Source organism: Panthera onca, chromosome Y, assembly GCF_046562875.1.
Source record: "Panthera onca isolate mPanOnc1 chromosome Y, mPanOnc1 haplotype 2, whole genome shotgun sequence".
Classification (NCBI taxonomy): domain Eukaryota; kingdom Metazoa; phylum Chordata; class Mammalia; order Carnivora; family Felidae; genus Panthera; species Panthera onca.
In genome coordinates, this window is record NC_138358.1 from 3,758,096 (window position 1) to 3,776,107 (window position 18,012).

Here is an 18,012-nt window from a genome sequence, read left to right on the forward strand (position 1 = left end):
TCACCCCCAGAAGGATGACAAAGAAGATGTTCCCAGTGAGGATGATGGTAATGGAGGTCGCAGACAAAAGGACAGAAAATATCCCTTATCCAAGCCAGGATAAGGGATAATGCACTCCCAGGCATGATGAGAGAAACATCGCTCCAAGGAAGAAAGAGGTAGGTTGTCTTTCCTACCAGGATGACAGAGTTGGTGCTACCAGACCTGATGACAGAGATGGGGGTTCCAGGGAAGAAGAAGGGGATCACACGTCCAGGCAGGATGAGAGAGATGTGCTCCCAGGCAAGGTGGTGGAGAAGATGATCTCTCGCAGGATGACAGAGGTGGTCTTCCTAGGCAGGGTGATGGTAACAGTGCTCACAGGCAGGACAACGACGATTACTCTACCAGGGTAAGAGACCATAAGGTGTTTGTTCCAAGACAGGCTGAGTGATATTGTGCTACCAGGGAGAATTACTGAAACAGTGATCCCAGGAAGGATGAAAGAGACCATGTTCCAGAAAGCATGTCAGAGAACATGCTTCTAGGCGGGATGATGGACTTGGAATCCCCAGGCATGTGAAAGACAATCACTATAGCAGGCAAGATGAGGGGGAAATTCTCCTAGGCGAGATGACAGAGATAGTGCTTCCTGAGCGGATGCCATATACAGCCTTTCAAGGCAGGACAAGCGTTTATCACTCCCACTCACTATGACACAGAAGTGACTCTCAGGCAGGAACTGGACTGTGCTGCATGGTGGGGATTGGGAGTTTATGCTCCCATAAAGGATGACCATGATGATGTTCCCAGACAAAATGACGTGAATTAGATTTCCAAAAGGAGAACAGAGATGATATTCTCCCAGGCAAAAAGACTGAGATCACTCTCCCAGAACATATGTCAGAGATCTTCCTCAGGCCACAATGACAGAATACATGCTCCCAATCATGAGAGGGAGATTGATTTCCATGGCATGATAAAGGATATGGCCTTTCCCAGAAGGAGGACGTACTCAGCACTTTTAGGAAGACAGGATGACAGGCATACTGCTCCCAAGGCAGTAGGACGCATACAGACTTAATGGCAGGATGATGGAGATGGCATTCCACGGCAGCATGATGGAGAAAAGGATACTAGGAAGGATGATGTAGAAGGTGGTCGCACACAGGATGTCCACACACTGAGTCCAAGGCAGGTGAAGGAGATAGGGCAACCGGTGATCCACGACAACTGATGGAGATGGCGTTCTGAGGCAGGATGACAGGGAACAGCATACCAGGAAGGATGACTTAAAGGGTGCTCCTAGGCAGGATGTTGATGACTGAGACCAAGGCAGGTTGAAGGAGATCATATGACCAGGCAAGATAAAGGACATGGTGCACCAAGGGAGCATGACAGAGATTGGGCTCTGAGGCAGAAAAAGGTAGAAGGCACTCCCAGGCAGGTGGAAGGAAATCACACTCTCAGGATCATGAGGACACTGCTCTCTCAGGTAGGATGAAGGAGATGCTTCTCTAGGCAGGATTATGGGGATGACACTCACAAAAAGGATGATGGACAAGGTGCTCCTACACAGGATAAGGGATATTGCTCTACTATGCATGTAGCAAAAGGGCGCTTTCAGGAAGGATGGTGGAGTTTGTGTCCCAAGTTGTTGGTGGATATCCTGTTCCCTGGCAGGATGCAGAGACCAAACACCCTGTCACAATGACAGAATGGCATTTCCACCCTGAAGGATGGAGATCGTGCCCCATGCAGGCTAGTGGAGATGGCACTCCCAGGTAAAACAAAACAAATCATGTGCCTCTCCCCCGCCAAAAAAAAAAGACGATGGAGAGGGCACTCCAAAATACGATAAAGGAAATCATGCTCTCAGGTAGGATGACTGAAAAGAGGCTCCCAGACTGGAAGTTGGAGATGATCCTATAAATAGGATGATGTACATTTTGCTCCCAGGAAGGGAGACAGAGAGCATGCCGAAAAACAGGATGAAGGTGACTACCCTCACTCGTGGCCACACATCCAGGAAGATTGATGGATATGGTGCTGTCAGGCAAAAAGGCATATAAGGACTTCCAAGCAGGATGAGTATATTGCACTACAAGGCAAGATGAAAGAAACGGTGCTCCAAATGAGATTCAGCTTCCTGCCAGCATGACATATTTGGCGCTCCTGGACAGGATGACAGAGTTGGAGGTCCCAGGAAAGATGGAGGCGACTCTTCTTCCAGGCACGATGAGGGAGACAGGCTCCCAGGGAAGATGTTGGCAGAAATGTTCGCTGGAAGGATGACAGAGTTGGCATTCTGAGGCAAGATGATGGAGATCACACTCCCAGGAAGGGTGAGGGATACGTGCTCCAGGCTGGGCTGTAAGAAAATGTCCCAGGGCAAGAAGAAAGAGATTATCCTAAATTCAACCAAGGCAGAATGAGACAGATGTGCTCCCAGGCAAGATGCTGGAGAAGATGCTCCCTGGCAGGATGTCAGAGATGACCTTCCTAGGCAAGATGTGGGGATAAACCTCCAAGGAAGGATGACAAAAGAACTCCCAGGCAGGAACCATAGACAGAACTCCAGGTCAGGATGAAACACATCCTTCTCCCTGGCACCCAGACAGGATGATGGAGGCAGATCTCCCAGGCAGTATGAGGATGATTGCTCTAGCAGTGTAAATGACCATAAGGCGCTCTGAGGCAAGATGAAAGGTATTGTGTTACCAGGTAGGATGACTGAAATGGAGCTCCTGGGCAGGATGATAAGGATTGTGTTCCAGACAGTATGTCTCAGAATTGCTTTCAGATAGGATGATGCATTTGGAGCTCTTAATTATGACTGGCATTGCTATCTCAGGCAGAATGAGGTAGAACTGCTCCTAGGCAGGCTGGTGGAGACTGTGTTCCCTGGCAGGATGACAGAGCCAGCCTTTCTAGGCATAACGATGGTTTCTTGCTCTCGGTCAGTATTAAGGAGAAGGCACTTTCAGGTAGGAAATGTAGACAGTGCTCCAGGGTGGGAATGAGGAGAACATGTTACTAGGTACGATTAGAAAGAGGGAGCTCCAAGGCAAGATGATGGAGATCTGTTCCCAAAAGGAAAAAGGAGACAATGATCCCATTCAGGAGGACCAAGAATGCTCTCCAAGATAATAAATTGGAGGTATTCCTTCAGACAGAATTACAGAGATCGTGCTTGTAAGAAGGATTATGGGATTGCATTCCCAGGCATCATGAAGGAGAGGACCCTTCGAGGCAGGAGGATGGATACAGGACTCCTAGGCAGGCAGGATGTCACATATTGTGCTGCCAGACCAGAGTATAGACATGGTGCTCCATGGAAAGATGATGGAGACTGTATCCCAAGCCGGGATGATGGGGAACATGATACCAGCAAATATGACATAGAAGGCACTCCCAGGCAGGATGTCAGCGACTGACTTCCCAGGCAGGTTGAAGGAGATTGTGCTCCCAGATAGGATGAAGGAAGGGTACAGCACTCAGAGGCAGTACAGCAGAGACAGCAATGCAGGGGAGCATGATGTGGATCATGATCAGAGGCTGGCTAAGGTAGATGGTGCTCCCAGGAAAATTGAAGGAAATCACACTGCAAAGTATAATGAAGGGCAAGGCGCTTTTAGGTACGATGAATGATTTCATGCTCTCAGGCAGGATAATAAGGATGAGCTCACAGAAAGAATGATGGAGAATGCACCGCCACACAGGTTAAGAGATTTTGCATTCCTACACAGGATGACAAAATGGTGATTTCAGGCAGGATGAGGTAGTTCATATCCCCAGGCAATGGTGGATAACGTGATCTCAGGCAGGTTGAAGATACCATGCGTGCCACCATTATGATGTATATGGCGCTTCCAACATGAAAGACAGAGATCATACCTGCAGGCATGGTGACAGAGATGACACCCCAAGGTAAAACAACAAAAATCACATTCCAAAAAAAAGACTAGGGACAGGAAGCTCCCAATTAGGATGAAAGAAATCAGGCTACCAGGCTGTATGCAAGACATCATCCCCTATACAAGATATCATAGGTTGTACTCCCAGGAAGTATGACAGAGATCACACTGGAAAGCAGAATGAAGGAGACTGTCCTCCCAGGAGGATCAGGGATACCTCACATTCATGCAGGATGAAGGACACAGTGCTCCCAGGATGATGACGTAGACAGTGCCAGCAAACATGACAACCAAAATGCTGCTCCCAGGAAAAATGGTGGAAATGGCCTTCAAGGCCATTCAACGTGAGTGATGGATACTGTGCTACCAGGCAGAATGAGAGAAACAGTGGCTGAGAGCAGAATGAGGGAGGCCTTGCTTCCTCTCTGAATGATGGAGTTGGCACTCCCAGGCAGGATGACAGAAATTTAGGTCCCAGGAAAGATGTAGGGGACCACTATTCCAGGAAGGATTAGGGAGTTGCATTCCTAGGCAAAATGCTGGAGAAGATGCTTTCTGGAAGGATGTCCCAAGGTGTCCTTCCTAGGCAGGATGATGGAGATCGGGCTCCCAGGGAGATGGAAAGATAAATATTCCCAGCAAGATTTGGTAGACGATGCTCCAGGGGAAGATGAAAGAGAATCTTCTTGCAGGTACCAAGGCAGGAATAGGGAGATGGTGGTCCGATGTAAGATAAAGGATTTAAATTACGTGTTTCTCATTCAATTAGCAGATATGGATTTTCCACAGATTGCCAGATGCACAGATGGCTACCAACGTGTGACAGGTGAGTTGGGGTGATTCATTATTTCCAGCTGGGCTCATTTCAGTAGGAGTGTCTCTATTATTGCCTAATAACTAAGAATCAGAACACCCAAATCAAGCAAACATAAATAATATGTTATAATATAACATTATAATATAATAACATAAAATAATATGGCCAGTCACATCAGTGGTGTTACCCACGTTCATCATTTGTTTCAAGCTTGCATTGGTCTTCACTCCCTGCCTCTTTTGTAGCGTTCACGCAGTATCCTTCTAAGACAGCACACTGATTTTATTCAAGAGCAAGGAACACTTTGTGTTCAATAATTAATTCAAAATAAGCAGTTTTAAGCACGATATAAAGAGTATACTGGAATTGTGTTTTCTCTGTAAAACAACATTTGACAATTTCCCTGTCACTTATAAATTAATGAGACCAGAAGTTTTTGGGTTTTTTTTTAGAAGATTTTTATTTCCTTTTAGAGAGACACAGACAGCGTGTGTGTGGAAAAGGCAGAGAGGGAAGAGAAAGAGAGAATCCCAAGCAGGCGCTATGCTGTGAGCACAGAGCCTGATGCACGTCTTGAACTCATGAAACCATGAGCTCATGACCTGATCCAAAATCAAAAGTTGGAGGCCTAACCAACTGAGCCACCCAGGAGCCCAATACCAGAGTTGTTGTTTTTTTTTTTTTGTTTTTTTTTTTTTTTTTCTGGCTTGTATGTAAACTTCACGTTAAGTAACTCTCAGTAACCAATTTATATGGACTTTGACTCTAATATGTACTATCAGTATGTGCTAGTGCAGCTTTGGGGAAACAAATTTTGTAAGACTAATCTAATTCTCCCCAGTACTGTACCATTCAAAACCACAAACAAACCTTGGAGGAACCATGAAACTTGTCTAATCTCCATGAACTTGAGGTAATATGATGTGAAAGATTTCATCAGCATGGTTGGAAGCATGGCATCAAAGACAAGATGCTCAGTTTTGCCAATGCTAGAAATGTAGAGAAAAACTCAAATTAAGCCAGATGGCAAAAAAAAGGTCGCAGGACAAAATAATGGTTCAATAGGAAGAATCTAGTGGGGCGTTGCTATAAAGAGAATTGATCAGATGAGAAAATAATCTATTTACTATTATTGATTGAGAGCTAAACAAGGGCAAAGTGATAACATTTTAAGAAAGTAAACCGGATAATGTAAAAATCCATTCTAAGTTTGATACGGTGGTGATTAGTTCAAAATTTTCTGATGGACAAATTTATTCATTACACGTATGTGTGAAGATTAGATTGCCATCTCTCTGTTAATTTAGCTTGTTTGAAAGCAGATAGATAAATACACTTATTTGAGGATGCTTCCTGGATGGTTAAGCTTTCACCTTCAGCTCAAATCATATCTGACCCTCTGTTGACAGGTCAAAGTCTGGACCTTACTTTAGATTATGTATTTCCTGCTCTTCTGCCCTTCCCCCATTCATTCTGTCTCTCTCCCCTGTCTCTCTCTCTTTTTCTCTCCCTGTCTCCCTCCATCTCTCTCCCTCTCTCTCTCTCTCTCTCTCTGTGTCTCTCTCTCTCTCTCTCTCTCTCTCTCTGTCTGTCTCTCTCTCCTCTCTCTCTCTCTCACTCTCTCTCACACACACACACACACACACACACACACACACACACACACACACAGATGGAGACACACACGCACAAGCACACACACACACACACACACACACACACACACACACCAAAAATTAATTTTAAAAATAAAAAAAATAAATAAACATTTAAAAAAGAAAGAAAGAAAGACTAGGTGCAAGTTTGACTGGGTCAGTTAAGCATCTAACTTCAGCTCCGGTTATGATCTTATGGTTCATGAGTTCTAGATCAGCATCAGGGTCTGTGCTGCAGCTCAGAGTTTGAATCCTGCTTGGAATTCTGTGTATCCATGTCTCTCTGCACCATCCGACCTTGTGCTCTCTTACTCTCTCTCTCCCTTCTTCTATCTTTCTATATTTCAAAAATAAATAAGCATAAAACTCTCTTAAAATGTGTTTAATGTTTATTTCTTTTGCACAGAGAGACAGAGAAAGAGCATGAGGAGGGAAGGGGCAGAGAGAGAGAGAGAGAGAGAGAGAGAGAGAGAGAGAGAGAGAGAGAGAGTATCTGAGGTAGGCTTCATGCTCTGAGCTGTCAACACAGAGCCTGACGTGGGGCTCGAATTCACAGACCATATGATCATGACCTGAGCCAAAGTCGGACACTCAACCACTGAGCCACCCAGTCTACGCAAAACAGAAAATACTTCTAACAATAAATAATTTAAGACAGCAAACATAAAACAATCTTCTGGTTTTTTCTTTGATTTCACAGGGCAGTGACTGAATATACATTGGATTTTCATGGTTTTATCTATGGCCAGTATCAGCAGCTCATTTCGGGGAAACTAAAAATTTCAGGCACAAAACATTTTTTTAAGAGTAAAAGGGATACTTAGAAACCTAAAGTTGTTTTCCTAAAGTTGTATATTTGCTTAAAATTCGTGGATATCAAATAATATTACGTGATAGCCATAGTAACACATGTAAAGTTCACCATTTCTACCTTTGCTCCTCTAAATGTGGAATAATAAGTTATCGGGCCTTACAGAACAACTGCTGTTTATTTGGGGTGCTTTCCCTTAATCTGTCTTCCATATCACTGATATGTCCTTCCACATGCCGTCTTCTACAGTTGATTCCCTCTAGTGTTTTGTTTAGTTTTGGTTTTTGTTTTTTTTTTTTTTTTTACCTTTCAGCTATTATCTTCTTGATCTCTGATTTTGTGTGTGTTTGCTATCTCTTAATTAAGGGTCTCACTTAGTTCTTCCCTTTTCTCTGCAGCCCGGCAAGCATCTTGACCATCATTAATTTATATTCTTTATTTAATTGAGGCAAAATGCTTACCTCTGTTTTCAGCTCTTTTCTGGGTTTTTTTATTGTTCTTTCTTTTTGGAGCATATATCCCTGTCTCTCCATTTTGCTTACCTTTCTGCATTTGTTTCTATAGATGAGGCAGAGCAGCTACTCCTCCTACACTTGAAGGAATTGTCTTATATATGATTGTCCCCCTGGGTAGATTCTGTGAGCTAGTTGGTGATATTTGCTGGCTGGCTGAAGCCGTGGCTTGCATGGACTGGGGATCCTGGGGTTTTCTACATAGCAGGCGCCCTGTCAGGATAGTTAAAGCTGAAGTGAATGCAGACTGGTGTGTCCCAGGATTCTGTGTGTTGCGGGTACCCTGGCAGGACAGCTGAAGCTGAAATGATTGCAAGTTGAGGCATGCTGGGGTGCAGTGTATAGGTGCCCTGTACAGGGTGGCTAGAACATAAGCAGTCTGGGGGTCAGGTTGTCCTTGATCTCTCTATGCAGATGGCTCCTGGGCAAGATAGGTGAAGCTAAAGTGGGTACAAGCTGAAGACACCGGGGGCTGTACATGCGGAGGATACCTTGCCAATATAGTTGAAGCTGAAGTGGATATAAACTAGGGTGTACCAGGATTTTCCACTGAGAGGGTGCCCTGAAGGGGCCGTGGGAGCTGAGGTGGGTTACAGTCCAGGAATGGCTCTTTTTTTATGCTAGTTCCTCTTTAAAGTGCAATGTTTAAGGGGAAAAAAAGCATGTCATGTGTGTGTGTGTGTCCAGTGCAATTGGGGCTGGTGTGTATTGTGGGCCTGGAACTTACTGAGGCAGCTGGCCAGCTACAGCAACTGGACCCTGCTCTGGTCTATGCTTTTAAGGTGGATGGAGAATGTGGGGCAGCTGGGTGGTTCAGTGGATGGAGTATCTGATTTCAGTTCAGGTCATGATTTCACAGTTCATGAATTAGACAACCACATTGGGCTTGATGGTGTCAGTGTAGACCCTTTCCCGAATCTTCTGTCCCCTCTTTCTGCCCCTGCTCTGCTTGTATTCTCTGTTTCTCAAAAAGAAGTAAACATTAAAAAATGTGGATGTAAAATGTAACCCTGCCATTTTCCCGTCTCTATGACCCAGAGAGAACTCCTGTGGCTCCTCTGTCGTTGACAGTTCTAATGCTCTCTTTATTATGACAGTTGCTCTTTTCAAACTGCAGTGTTTTTTTTCTTTCTTTCTTTTTTTCTGCCCAAAGACAGAGGAGTCTTTCCTGGTCCTTCCCCAACTGCCCTTGACAACGTTAGGGGTGAGTGTTCCCTTTGTTACGGTCTCTCTGTCTTGCTGTTGTCTTTCGATTTTCTATGTTTTGTTAGGCACAATCTGTGCAGTCAGTCCTCAGCTCCTCAGGAGGAATTGTTATATCAATGGGTGCAATCCCCAGGGAGCTGGACAAATTGGAAGTACACCTTCTGGCTGGTTCACCAGAAACGTAGTCAGGGAGTTCAGGCACAAGAGCACCTAGCTCCAGGGGACCCAAAAAAGGTGAGGATTGGCTACCCATTACTGACAAGATCGCAATTCAAAGGAACTAGTGGAGGTGAAACAAATGGGAAATGTATTCAGAGGCCGACACCAGAAATGCAGCAGACTCACATCAAAGACTCTCTCTAACGTGCTGAAAATACTTCCAGGTTTATGTAAGGAAAATGTGGGACAAAAGGAGGTAGGTATACACAGGTGGTCACTAAGGTCAGGTTGGTCATTGTCTTGGGCTTGAGGGTGGAGACTTATTGGCTCAGGCAGTCCTTATTGCTAGAGCGGTAGATTCAGTTCCCATCAGGTGATACTTTGCATTCAGGATCCTGAATTAAGAGATAAGTTGAGGGTGCGGAGGGGGTGCCTGGGTGGCTCGGCTGATTAAGCATCCTACTTCAGTTCAGGTCATGATCTCATGTTCATGGGTTCATGCCCCACATTGGGCTCTGTGCTGACAGCTCAGAGCCTGGACCCTGTTTCAGATTCTATGTCCCCTGCTATCCCTGCCTGTCCCCCACTTGCACTCTGTCTCCCTCTGTCTCAAAAATAAAGAATCATAAAGAAGGAGAGAAGCTAGAAAGAAAAAGTTAATCAATTGGAAAGTTTAAGGTCAATATGGAGGTAGTTGAAATCTTCTTTCACCTTGGAGGAGTTGAGTTCAAGACCTTCCTACACAGCCATCTTGAACCGAAACTAGAATAGGGTCCCTCTGAATCCTATTTTGTTTGGGGAAAGTTTGGTAGATATCCAAGGAAGGAGACAATAAAAGCAAGGAATCTGCCAGTTCTGTGTACAAATCGACATAAACACCAGTACCTCCCCTGATTACAAGCGTGGCATGTACAGAAAAAGGCATAGAAAAGGCCTTCAGAATGGAAAAAGTAAAAATAAAAACTATCTCGATTCTTTTATTTATTTTTCAATTTGTATTTTGGAAAGAGAGAATGAGCAGAGAGGGGGAGAGAAAGAGACAGAGAGAAAGACAGAGAGAGCAGCTTAAGCAGGCTCCATGCTTAGCACAGAGCCCCACACAGGGCTCAATCCCCTGACCATGGGACCATGACCTGAGCTGCTGAACCCAGCAGTCTGGTAGTCAACTGATGGAGCCATCAAGGTGCCCTGAAAACTGTCGCAACTCTTAAATCATGTGATTATCAACATGAAACAAATTCTAAGGGGTATACATCAGTTTTCTAGAACTCAAAGATAATTAAATAAGCCCCAGAATACACGGTCAATATATACAACTCAGTTTTATTTTATACATAAGCCATGAACAATTAGAATAGGAAATGCTTTTAAAGAACCATTTATTATCACACCAAACATTGAAATATTTACATTTAAATCTAACAGCCATGCAGAGGATCTGTATGCTAAAAGCCACAGAAGGCTGATTGGATCAATCAAGGAAGATATAAATAAATGGAGAGATATACCATATCTACCCATGGAAGCCTCGCTAGTAAGATGTCAATTATCAACTTGATCTAGAGATTCAACATAATCCCAGTCGAAATCCCAGGATTGTTTTGTGGATATCAGCAAGCTGATTCTAAAATGTGTGTGAAAAGACAAAGGAACTAGAACAGCCAAACAGCTCTGAAAAATAACCAAGTTGGAGAACTCATGTTGCACAATTTTAAGACTCAATATAAACCTCCCGTAATCAAGGCAGTGTGATAGTGAAGAAAGATGGAGACACAGGTCAAAAGATAGAACAGAGAATCCAGAAACTGACCCCATACACAGGCATCCTCACCCAACTTCTGATAATGACATATAGCCAACCTAACAGAAAAAGGGATATAGTCTTTCATCAAGTGTTACTGGAACAATTAAGTGTTCGTATGCAATAGTAATCAATGAACTAAGTAATTAATTGTTTAATTAATCGGTTCATTGCTTAATTAATTAAGAGAAGCCTTGACCTAAATTCATAACTTATACAAAAATTCACTCAAATGGATCATAGATGTAAGTGTAAAGTACAAAATTATAAAACTTTCATAAGAAAGAAGGAGTGATGTTGATTCATTGAATCATTCAATAAAAACTTTTGGAGCATTTAGAGTGAGTCAACACAGTCTACACCCTGAGGATCCACTAGTGAACAAAAGGAGCAAGGATCACTGTGATCTTGGTGCTTAATAGTCCAGTGGGGGGACTGACATAGATAATGGAAATAGAAACTATGGTAGGGAATAATGAATGGGGAAAAAAAGGAAATACATCTTGGAGAGGATATAAGAATTGGGGGAGGGGGTGTGAAATACTAGACAGGGTGAAATACTAGACACAGAGGGTCCTGCTGAAAAAGGTGTCAGTTCAATAAATACCTCAAGGAAATGAGAGAACTACCTGCTGACAGGAAGGTGATCTAGGCAGAGGGACCCATGAATTCCCCAAGGGAGGATTGTGAACGTGTGTACTGATGGGAAGCAAGGAGGCCAGTATAGACAGAGAAAGGAGGCTGAGAAGAAGGAGCAATAAAGAGGTGAGGGTTGTGGGTCAAGGAGGAGAAAAAGAGGATGAGGGAGAGAAGGATGTAAAGACTGCCAGCAATAGACAAGGTGAAGCCACATCTGGTCATACCTGTTCCTCCGCCTCACATTACCGGCTGCAGTTCTTTTTATTTTTTAATTGACATTTACTAAACTGTGTCTAGACCATGAAAAGCTAATTCTACTTGTAGCAACTAATTGAAGCAAGAAAATGGAACACCATCAATGATCAATAGCAGTGTTTAAATAGGTTATGCCATGCTATGTGGCCTTTAAAATTCATAGCCCTGCAGAACATTTATGACCTAGCGAAATGCTCGTATCACTAGGTGACCAGAAATGGGATTCACAGCTACATAGCTAATTTTGGTTAATGCATGTACATATACCTCTTCCCTGGCGATTATACCACAGTGTTAGAGGTGCTTACCTCCAGGGGCACCTGAATGGCTCAGTCGGTTAAGCATCTGGCTCTAGATTCCAGCTCAGTTATGATTCCACAGTGTGTGGGACCAAGCTGCATATTAGGCTCTGCACTGACAGCGTGGAGCCTGCTTATGATTCTATCTCTCTCTCTCCTCCCATCGCTCACTCTTGCTCATCTCTCTCTCATTCTCTCTCTCTCTGCCAAAAATACATAAACATAAAAAAAGGTGTTTAGATATGCTTATCACCAGGTGTTTGACTTATGACCATTTTTCTTTCTTTTTTATTTTTAATTTTCTAAATTTTCTGCAATACACTTTAAGACTACCATAATCATAAAATCACGTTTCAAAAAAATGATTCAGTCTAGTATCATTTAAATAAATAAAATATTTCAATTCATAAATTTATTAGGTACATTAAACATATCAAGGATAGTTTCAAATAGTCCAGTGTTAACATTGCTAAGGTCTAGATTACAATGGGAGTCAAGGGATACCTGGGTAGCTGAGTCAGCTGAGTTTCCAACCTCTGCTCAGGTCATGATCTCACAATTTGTGAATACAAGCACCACACCAGACTCAGTGCTATCAGCATAAAACTCACTTTGGATCATCTGTCCCCTCTGTTTGCCCCTTCTCTGTTTGTGCTCTCTCTGTCTCAAAATCAACATTATTTGTTTATTTTTTATTGTTTTAATTTTTTTAATGTTGATCTATTTTTAAGAGAGAGAGAAAGTGTAAAAGCTGGGCCAGAGAGAGAGAGAGAGAGAGAGAGAGAGAGAGAGAGATTCCAAAATCTAAATCCGATTCCGGGCTCAAACTGACAGACTGTGAGATCATGACCTGACCTGAAGTCAGATGCTTGACCAATTGAGCCACACAGGAGTCCATAAAAACTGTGAGTTTATAAGATATTACATTTGTTTGAAAATCATACAATTGGCTTTACACCATATGCTATTGGCTTTAGGAAAGACTTTAGTGAACAGATTCATCAACCCACTTACTCTAATTAATGTATTAACTTCCAAAATATCATCTTCAGTGGGTCTGCTCCAGGACCACATCATATTAAACACGAAAAACAAGCAAGCAAGCAAACAAACAGACAGACAAAGAAACAAACAAAACAAGAACTAGTAGCAAATCATGACGCATAATGATCCATCCCACTGTCAAATTTGTTACTATTTTTTTGGCCAAAGAGCTTATTTCAAAGGATTCTATTGCTTTTAATACAGATGAACTTCTGCAATTAGTTCAGCATATAGGTTTGAGGACATACTGAAAATGTAAAGTAAATACATAATTTTATATTGTATAACCTTAGGCCTCTAACTTCCATGAAACTCCAAAAGGAGAACATTACCAGCACCATGAATTCTCTCCCTGCGATCACTCCCCATTCCTGCTCCATCTCCCTTCCCCAACGTAATCAATATCCTGACTTTGAGCAACAGAGATTAAATTAGTCCATGTTTGAATTTTATAAAAATATAATGGAATAATATGCATTTCTTTAGATCTGGCTTCCTCCGTTCAACATTATAACGCTCATCGAAGTTGTTTTGGATAGGTGTAACTCAGGGATTGGTACTTCCACACTGTATTCCATTACATGATTATTTAACAATTTGCTTATCCATTCTACTGTTGATTCACGTTTGGAATGTATGTTTCCATACGGTACTTATTATAGGGAAGACTGCTATGAACATTTCCCTTTTACTGTGCTCAGCATGAAGCGTATCTACTACAGCGCGTTAATGTTTAGTTAGCTGCCTTAGCCTTAAAACCTGGCTGTACATCAGAATCACCCTGATGTCTGGATGGCAGTTCCACAGATCACTCTAATTTGAGCTTGGGTTAAGAACCACGAGGGTAGATGTTGAAATCCCCAGACAAAAGGAGGAGATGAATCCAGTTTAAGGAATTCTCAATGGGTTCCTCTTTCTGGACAATAAAATGCAATGCAAAAAATATTTTGTGGCCATATTGACATCTCTTTCCTCCCCCTCCTCCTCCCCCTCCCCCTCCCCCTCCCCCTCCTCCTCCTCCTCTTTCTTCTTCTTCTTCTTCTTCTTCTTCTTCTTCTTCTTCTTCTTCTTCTTCTTCTTCTTCTTCTTCTTCTTCTTCTTTTTTCATAAAGCTCCTACACAAAAAGACTACCTATAGGCTTTAAGAGACTCTGCATGGCTTCCATAATATGTGGAAAATTCCCCAAATTCTCAAAAGAAACGTCTTTAGACATGTTCTAAAAATATGTGTTCCATGATACGGCACACTTGAGTGGGAGATTAGGGTATCAAATATCTAGACATACCCTAGTTTGGTATACCAGCTCCATAAATACTGAGACTGGAAAAGGCAAGAGTTAATTTTCCATGGTCCAGATAAAGACAGAATTAAATGAGATCTCCTTAGTAGTAACTGTTACAACAGAAAATTTAGTTGGTGCTCTTTAATTTTCTAGTTTCCTGAAACTGCTTTTTGGATTCATGCCCAGAATCTGTCTCGATGAATATATGTCAGAGAATGAAAGCCAAAAACGAACAATGTGACTCTAGAAAGTACTGCAACGCTTAACATTGAGGTATCACAAAACTCTGAAAACACGTTCTTCAAGTTCAGTCTCCAATATGCATTGAGAGGTAGGAGAAAACCGAGGTTATGATATAACTCTTTTGTGAAACGTGAAGATATGTGCAGTAACTTATTATTTTTGTGAAGTTAGGTAATTGCCTCTGGTTTGTGATGTAAACGTTGTTTCAAGGTTGCACTTGAATCCGAAAATTCCTTCAGCAGACTCCCCTCCCACCTGATTTGACGTTGACTCAACCACTTCACCTAGAAAGATTTCTAAACTTTGACCATGTTTGAGTGTTTATAAAAGTTTCTGGAAGCATGGAAGACCTCATCTTTGCCTTCAAGAAACTTATAATATTTGAGGGTAGAAAAAACCCAAATACCATACAAAGCACAGTAAGTCTTCAAGGTCAAGTTTCATGTATCAGGAGAAGTCCACTGAGCGAGTGGATCAGTAAAGGCATCTCAGAGGCATAGCACAAAGAATCTTAAAGGATGACCAAGTTTCTAGCTGGCAGGCAGAAAGAAGGACAAAGGAAACAAAAGCAAATGTGTGGGAAAAAAGGAGGGGCAGGCATTCCAAGAACAGTGAGAACAACCCTGTTGGAGGTTGAGATTCTTCTACAACAGTGGCCATTAAGTATTTTTGACGATGACCAAGACTGGGTAGAAGATGAGGTAGCTACATCACCCATCAATTCCATAATCTTATGTAAGAAGGTCTTGTTGACAGCGAAGAATTGGAGACCATCAGTTAGAACCTGAAGATGGTAATAACAAAGCAATTTGGTAGACACAAAACAACGAAAAGTTAAAATTCGAAGCAAACTTCTGTAAGTATGTGAATTAATACCCAATCAATAAACAATTGAAATCCATGACCAACTTAACCCCTGTTGTGTTTCTCTGTTAATGGGACATTGTCTTCAGTTGCTCAAGAGGGAAAGAAACTCATTGTCAGTCATTCCCTCCTCAACGTCTTTCCTGTGATCCATTCAGCAGCAGGGGCTCTCAACTCCACCTCCAATGTATGCCAAGCCAGCTAGTTTCTCACCACCTTCTGCCTACTCTCCATTTTCGTTCTTAGCCCCATGCTGCCTTTCCTTTCCCACCAAAATCCCAGTCCATTCTTTTCACTGCATCAGGAATGCAATCCAAAAATCCTGAATCTGAGCAGTTCATTCTTCTGCTTAAAACAACCCTCTAATCTCCACTGTACTCAAAATGACACACAGAATCTGTAACGTGACCACCAGACGTTGGCAGTCCTGTCTTGTCACGCCTCTAATGCCATCTTTCCTCATTCTCCTTTCTTTAGGTGATTGGGACCGTCTCTTCTCCTGGTTTCTCAAACTAGACCCACGTAGGTGCCGCTTAGAATGCATTTTGTGTTTGCTAGTTTCCTTACCGTTCTTGCTACGGGTCCAAGTTTGAATAAAGGACTTTTCTCCCCAAGAAACCTTTGTTGGCCAATCCTCTAATCGACATTTTGTCCCCTGTGTCATTCCTTCTCATAACATTTAGTCTTTTATTTAACAGCATTTTGCCACAAGTTGTAATTACACATGTACCTTTTGTAGCTAAGGTTTGAAACATCCTGAATATATGGAGCGTGCATGTTTGATTATCACTGTGTACTTGAACCTAATAGCACCTGACACCTAAGGTGCTCGATATGTATATCCACAGTGCCTGAAATAGGGGACTTTTAACTATCTCCCGGTGTGCTGGACTGCAATATACATTCAAGTCTTCAATAATCTCTACCACCAAAGTTAATATTCATATTCAAAAAAAGGGAAGGGTCACCTCCTCAAGAATAGGAAAAAGAGTTTGCCTTTTTGATAGCTTCTATGGTGTAGCTTACATTTTGACCTACGAAAGACCCCACCCTGGAGATACAGTTTGCATGGATGTAGTGACAACTATGAGGAAATCAAAAAAATACAGTGTTTATTGAGTGTAATGTGCCAGTATTTTTTCCACACGTTTTACAGCATTACCAATAATCTCACAACTATACTGAACATAGGCGTTATACTTCCCCTTTACAAATTGGAAAGGCAAACTCTGAGGTATCATTTGCCTACAATCTAAGATCTGGCTGGTAGAAAAAATTGATGGGGCCAGGTAATTTAAAAAATCCACAATTTTGTCCAAGGTAACCTCTGGGAAATCAGAAAATGAGCGGCTTTCATAAGTGCAGCTGCCCAGAGCCTTTCGGAGGAGCCGTCTGTGTGGGTCCCGGGCTTTGGCGCCATCACATCTCCAGGATCTCACTACCAGGAGAAACCCCCATTGTTGGGAAGGGCAAGAACATCCATGCATGGCAACTTAAGGTGTTTTAACCCCTGTCAAGAGAGTGCAAACCTCCAATTACTTCATTCGGTACTTCAAGGAGCAAATCAAAGCACACCTCATGGGATTATGAAAAATCACTCTGAGATGAGAAATCAAACAACGAAAGTCATAGCAACGCAAAGCAAGTAACACTTTCCAAAACACACCCCCAGAAGGGCCAGGCCATGGAGAGGGGATGAGCCCACTTTAATGTAGCAGTGCTCTCAGGTGCAGAGCACATAAAACAAAACAAAACAAAACAAAACAAAACAACAACAACAACAACAACAACAACAACAACAACAACGTTGAAACACATAAGGAATAGAAAACTATCCACAATGATGAAACGGAAGAATTACCGTCAGACGAAATTCCAGGAGAAGTGACCGTTAAAGAATTGATCAAAATAGATAAAAGCAGTATAACAGCAAGAATTTAGAATAATTGTCATAAGATTAATCACTGGGCTTGAAAAAAGGCATAGAAGACAACAGAGAATTTAGTATTGCAGTGATAAAAGAACTAAAAAAAATAGCCATGGTTAATTAAAAAGGCAATAACATAGGGATTGATTTTAATCACTGATAAAAAAACAGATAAGCTGGAAACTTGGATGTCTATTACCCAAGTTAATAGTTATGCGATTGTAGCAAAAGCTAATTCTAAAAAACTATTAAATAATGAAAAGCAGAAAGCTAAAATATGTCAAGTTTTAAATTCCTAGCATGAGTCGTGCAGCTGTATAGTTGTTTAAAATTCTAGGATATCAAATAATATCATGTAATAGCCTTTGTAACACATGCAAAGTTCACCATTTCTATCTTTGCTCTTCTACATGTGGAGTAAGATGTGATTGGGCCTTATAGAATATCTGAAAAGATTAATACTAAAAATTAAAAAGTTTTTGAAAGTATATGTTGCTAGTGAGTTTGTCATGTCAAACAAAGTTATAAATAGGGGTTATTTCCAAACCTTATTCACGTGCACTCTTATTATGGCTACAGTCCATAAAAAGTTATTGCACAA